The sequence below is a fragment of the Triticum dicoccoides genome, chromosome 2A, assembly GCF_002162155.2.
Source record: "Triticum dicoccoides isolate Atlit2015 ecotype Zavitan chromosome 2A, WEW_v2.0, whole genome shotgun sequence".
Classification (NCBI taxonomy): domain Eukaryota; kingdom Viridiplantae; phylum Streptophyta; class Magnoliopsida; order Poales; family Poaceae; genus Triticum; species Triticum dicoccoides.
Window position 1 is genome coordinate 746664730 of NC_041382.1, and position 6543 is coordinate 746671272.

Genomic DNA, 6543 nt, shown 5'->3' on the forward strand with positions numbered 1-6543 from the left:
CATCTCATACATCACATATATCATTCATCACATCCTTTGGCCATATCACATCACAAAGCACTTGCTGCAAAAACAAGTTAGACGTCCTCTAATTGTTGTTGCAAGTTTTTACGTGGCTGCTATAGGATTCTAGCAAGAACATTTCTTACCTACGCCAAAACCACAACGTGAATTGCCAATTTCTATTTACCCTTCATAAGGACCATGTTCATCGAATCCGATCCGACTAAAGTGGGAGAGACAGACACCCGTCAGCCACCTTATGCAACTACACTAGTAGAAAACAGGGCTATGGTCCAGGCCGGCTCAGCCCATTAGTCCCGGTTCAGTGTAGAACCGGGACCAATGTGGGCATTGGTCCTGGTTCGTGAGCCCCGGGGGCCGGCCAGGCCACGTGGGCCATTGGTCCCGGTTCGTCTGGACCTTTTGGTCCCGGTTGGTGGGACGAACCGGGACCAATGGGCCTCGCTCCTGGCCCACCACCATTGGTCCCGGTTGGTGGCTTGAACCGGGACCAAAGGCTCCCCTTTAGTCCTGGTTCATGCCACCAACCGGGACCAATGAAGTCCCAATATATACCACCTCGCGCAAGAGCAGAGCACAGTGCTCTGTTTTTTCTGGCCGAGGGGGAGAGGGATTTGTGGTGCTCTAGCTCACCTCCTATGCACATGAGGTGTTCGATGGAATGCCCGAGCCACACTACTTAAGCTTTCTCCTCTCGAAGCTCGACCTCCAAGCTCCATTTGCCTCGAGATTTTTCTAGATTTAGCGGTCCGTCACGCCCCGTCCCCGTCTTCACCGCCGTCGATCACCCGCACCGATCTCATTACCGACACCACCGTGGTGAGCCTCTTGTTCTTATCTTCTTTCTGAAAGGAAAAATATTCTTACTTGTATGTTTAGATAGATACTTGTATCATTTTCTTACATTTATTATTGCATCTTATATAGTGCGATGGTTTTGGTATCTGCCCCCGTCGGCCCTCGTCCTGTCTATGATTCGGATTTAGTATGTATATTATCTTTATAACTATTGGTTCATTTATTGTTTATGAAAATTATGCCGACCAACGTGACATAGATTTTATTTATCTAGGATGTATGTGAATCGGAAATGCCAACCGACCCTATTGTCGAGAGGTTAAATTTAGTTGAAGAAGAAAACAATTTGTTGAAGGAAAAAATAAAAAAAATTGAGGAGGAGAAGATGATATTGGAGTTGCATGTTGCGGATGTCGTCGATGATCACAAGATCAAGATGGATGCAATGCGCTTGAAGATTAGAAAGATTAGAAAATATGCCATTCATACCGAGGCTTGGTATCATTATGCCATTGGATCAATTGTTACCTTGGTTGCGATTATGATCGCATTAGTTTTCGCATTGAAATGTTTTACATAGTTTCAATGTATGGTTTAATTAATTAGATGCTCTGGAGAGCTATATGTTGTTAGATGAGAACTATGTATGCACTTTGGTTTTAATGTGATGATGAACTTCTATTAATTTGGACACTTAATTATATATAATGCACGCAGATGAACCGGCAATGGATGTACGGTGACAGACACACCCGCGAGTACATTAAGGGCGTGCATGAGTTTCTCGATGCGGCTGAGGCAAACAAGCAGAATGGTTTTATGTGTTGTGCATGCACTGAATGTGGGAATACGAGGTCTTACTCTAACCAGAAAATCCTTCACTCCCACCTGCTTTACAAGGGTTTCATGCCACACTATAATGTTTGGACGAGGCACGGAGAAATAGGGGTTATGATGGAAGACGGCGAAGAAGAAGAGTACGATGACAACTATGTGCCCCCTGAATACGGTGATGCTGCAACAGGGGGAGCTGGTGAAGATCAAGAGGAACCAGACGATGTGCCCAATGATGCTGCCACGGGTGAAGCTGCTGAAGATCAAGAGGAACCAGACGATGTGCCCGATGATGATGATCTCCGTCGGGTCATTGTCGATGCAAGGACGCAATGCATTAGTCAAAAGGAGAAGCTGAAGTTCGATCGCATGTTAGAGGATCACAAAAAAGGGTTATACCCCAATTGCGAAGATGGCAACACAAAGCTCGGTACCGTACTGGAATTGCTGCAGTGGAAGGCAGAGAATGCTGTGGCTGACAAAGGATTTGAGAAGCTACTGAAAATATTGAAGAAGAAGCTTCCAAAGGATAACGAATTGCCCGACAGTACACACATAGCAAAGAAGGTCGTATGCCCTCTAGGATGGGAGGTGGAGAAGATACATGCATGCCCTAATGACTGCATCCTCTACCGCGGTGCATACAAGGATCTGAACGCATGCCCGGTATGCGGTGCGTTGCGGTATAAGATCAGACGAGATGACCTTGGTGATGTTGACGGCGAGCCCCTCAGGAAGAGGGTTCCTGCGAAGGTGATGTGGTATGCTCCTATAATACCACGGTTGAAACATCTGTTCAGAAACGAAGAGCATGCCAAGTTGATGCGATGGCACAGTGAGAACCGAAAGAAAGATGGGAAGTTGAGAGCACCCGCTGACGGGTCGCAGTGGAGAAAAATTGAGAGAAAGTACTGGGATGAGTTTGCAAAGGACCCAAGGAATGTATGGTTTGCTTTAAGCGCGGATGGCATTAATCCTTTCGGGGAATAGAGCAGCAATCACAACACCTGGCCCGTGACTCTATGTATGTATAACCTTCCCCCTTGGATGTGCATGAAGCGGAAGTTCATTATGATGCCAGTTCTCATCCAAGGCCCTAAGCAACCCGGCAACGAAATTGATGTGTACCTAAGGCCATTAGTTGAAGAACTTTTACAGCTGTGGAATGGAAATGGTGTACGTACGTGGGATGAGCACGGACAGGAGGAATTTAACCTTAAGGCGTTGCTGTTCGTGACCATCAACGATTGGCCCGCTCTCAGTAACCTTTCAGGACAAACAAACAAAGGATACCATGCATGCACGCACTGTTTAGATGACACTGAAAGTATATACCTGGACAAATGCAGGAAGAATGTGTACCTGGGCCATCGTCGATTTCTTCCGACCAACCATCAATGTCGAAAGAAAGGCAAGCATTTCAAAGGCGAGGCAGATCACCGGAAGAAGCCCGCCATGCGCACCGGTGATCACGTGCTTGCTATGGTCAATGATTTACACTACGTAATCTTTGGAAAGGGTCCCGGTGGACTAGCTGTTCCGAATGACGTTGAGGGACACGCACCCATGTGGAAGAAGAAATCTATATTTTGGGACCTACCCTACTGGAAAGACCTAGAGGTCCGCTCCTCAATCGACGTGATGCACGTGACGAAGAACCTTTGCGTGAACCTGCTAGGCTTCTTGGGCGTGTATGGGAAGACAAAAGATATACCTGAGGCACGAGAGGACCTGCAACGTTTGCACGAAAAAGACGGCATGCCTCCAAAGCAGTATAAAGGTCCTGCCAGCTACGCTCTTACGAAAGAAGAGAAAGAAATCTTCTTTGAATGCCTGCTCAGTATGAAAGTCACGACTGGCTTCTCGTTGAATATAAAGGGAATAATAAATATGCCAGAGAAAAAGTTTCAGAACCTAAAGTCTCATGACTGCCACATGATTATGACGCAACTACTTCCAGTTGCATTGAGGGGGCTTCTACCGGAAAACGTCCGATTAGCCATTGTGAAGCTATGTGCATTCCTCAATGCAATCTCTCAGAAGGTGATCGACCCAGAAATCGTACCAAGGCTAAGGAGTGATGTGGCGCAATGTCTTGTCAGTTTCGAGCTGGTGTTCCCACCATCCTTCTTCAATATCATGACGCACATCCTAGTTCATCTAGTCGATGAGATTGTCATCTTGGGGCCCGTATTTCTACACAATATGTTCCCCTTTGAGAGGTTCATGGGAGTCCTAAAGAAATATGTCCGTAACCGCGCTAGGCCAGAAGGAAGCATCTCCATGGGCCATCAAACAGAGGATGTTATCGAGTTTTGTGTTGACTTCATTCCTGGCCTTAACAAGATAGGTCTCCCTAAATCGCGGTATGAGGGGAGACTGACTGGAAATGGCACTCTTGGAAGAGACTCAATAATATGCAGGGACGGATATTCTTGGTCTCAAGCACACTACACAGTTCTACAGAACTCTACCTTGGTGACCCCGTATGTCGATGAACACAAGAACAGTCTGCGCTCCAAACACCCAGAGCAGTGCGACAACTGGATTACATGTGAACATATTAGGACTTTCAGCAGTTGGTTGGAAACACGTCTCAGAGGCGACAACACTGTTTGTGATGAGTTGTACTTGTTGTCCAGGGGACCATCTTTGACTGTATTGACTTACAAAGGATACGAGATAAATGGGAATACATTTTACACGATCGCCTAAGATCAAAAGAGCACCAACCAAAACAGCGGTGTCCGCTTTGATGCAGCAACCGAGAGCGGAAAGGACACATATTATGGTTACATAGTGGACATATGGGAACTTGACTACGGACCTGATTTTAAGGTCCCTTTGTTTAAGTGCAAATGGGTCAATCTGTTAGGCGGCGGGGTACAGGTAGACCCACAGTACGGAATGACAACAGTGGATCTGAAAAATCTTGGGTACACTGACGAACCGTCGTCCTAGCCAATGATGTGGCACAGGTTATCTATGTGAAGGACATGTCTACCAAACCGAGAAAAAGAAAAGATAAGGAAGCGAATACATCATACGATGAGCCAAAGCGCCACATAGTTCTTTCAGGAAAAAGGGACATCCTGGGAGTGGACGGCAAGACAGACATGTCTGAAGATTATGAAAAGTTTCATGAAATTCCTCCCTTCAATGTCAAGGCTGACCCAAGCATCCTGATAAACAATGAAGATTATCCATGGTTACGGCGCAATAAGCAAATGACACAAGCGAAGAAAAAGTGAAGACTTTCTCCCGCAACTATTATGATGATACCATGCCAAATTTATAACAGACGAACATGCTACCATTGTCCGTTTTGTACATGCACATGCTATGTGGGTGAAATTATGATACCATCCCAACTTTCAACTTTTTCGGAGTTCATTTGAAATGCTTTCATGTCTTATGGTTTGAAACTTTGATACTTCAAAAGTGATTGTCCATTTTGTAGACGAAGTGCATCAAGTTTTTGTCGTAACCCTCTCTACTTTTTGGAACATGCTATGTGGGTGAAATGATGATACCATGCCAACTTTCAACCTTTTTAGAGTTCATTTTGAAATGCTTTCCAATTTCAGAGTCATTTAGCTCAAAGAATGAATTAATAGCAAACCGAATAAACTACAAAACTTTTATGAAAATAAAAACAATCAATTAAAATATTATGTTATGATCAACTAAAATAAAACTATAATATTCTTCAATAGCAAAAAGAATATAATTTTTGTGACCTAAAATCAAACTATAAGTATTTAATTATAAGTATAAATAAAAAATAAATAGCAAAGAAGAAAAAATTTCTAATTTTATAGTAAAGTTATTCATAAACTAGTGATTCACACAAATTTTTAAAATTCAAATTTAAACTATTTAAAATTTAAAACTAATGGCACTAACAGAAAGTTTATAATTTTTGTGACCTAAAAGCAAAAAGAAATCACTAAAAAACTGTAAGTATTTAGTTTTAAGTAGAAATAAAAAAATAAATAGAAAAAAAATTCTATTTTATAGTAAAGTTATTCATAAACTAGTGATTCACACGAATTTTTAAAAATTCAAATTTAAACTATTTAAAATTTAAAACTAATGGCACTAACAGAAAGTTTATAATTTTTGTGACCTAAAAGCAAAAAGAAATCACTAAAAAACTATAAGTATTTAGTTTTAAGTAGAAATAAAAATAAATAAAAAACCAAAAAAATATAGAAATAAAAAAGAAAAAACCAAAAAAATACCTCCTACTGGGCCTCCACGGCCTGAATACGACGAGAAACTCTACATGGGCCAGGATTCAGGCCAGCAGAAGGCCCAATAGGCCCACAGGCAGTAGCAAGTTTAGGCCCGAAAGCCTGCATTAGAGAGGAGCTCGAATGGGTAGGCACACCAGCGCTTATAAACCAGTGCCGGCGCCCTTCAGCTAGCGATGTGGGACTAAACTTTTGGGCTCGGGGCAGCAAAGGCCATTGGTCCCGGTTGGTGGCACCAACCGGGACTAAAGGTGGCATTGGTCCCGATTCGTGGCACCAACCGTGACCAATGCCCCCCTTTAGTCCCGGTTGGTGGCACCAACCGGGACGAAAGGCCGCCGCTTCTCGCCCTTTGGGCTGCTGAAAATTGGCCTTTGGTCCCGGTTCGTGGCACCAACCGGGACTAAAGGGGGCATTGGTCCCGGTTTGTGCCACCAACCGGGACTAATGCTCCGTCTATATAAGCAAAGACTTAGCGTTTTTTCAGATTTCATCGCCAGTTCCCCGCCCCGACGACGCCGCCAGGCTGCCCGAGCTCGCCCCGACGACGCTGTCAGGCTCGCCGTCGCCCCGCGCCCCTGCCCCGTGCTCGCCGTCGCCGTCGCCCCGCGCCCCTGCCCTGTGCTCGATG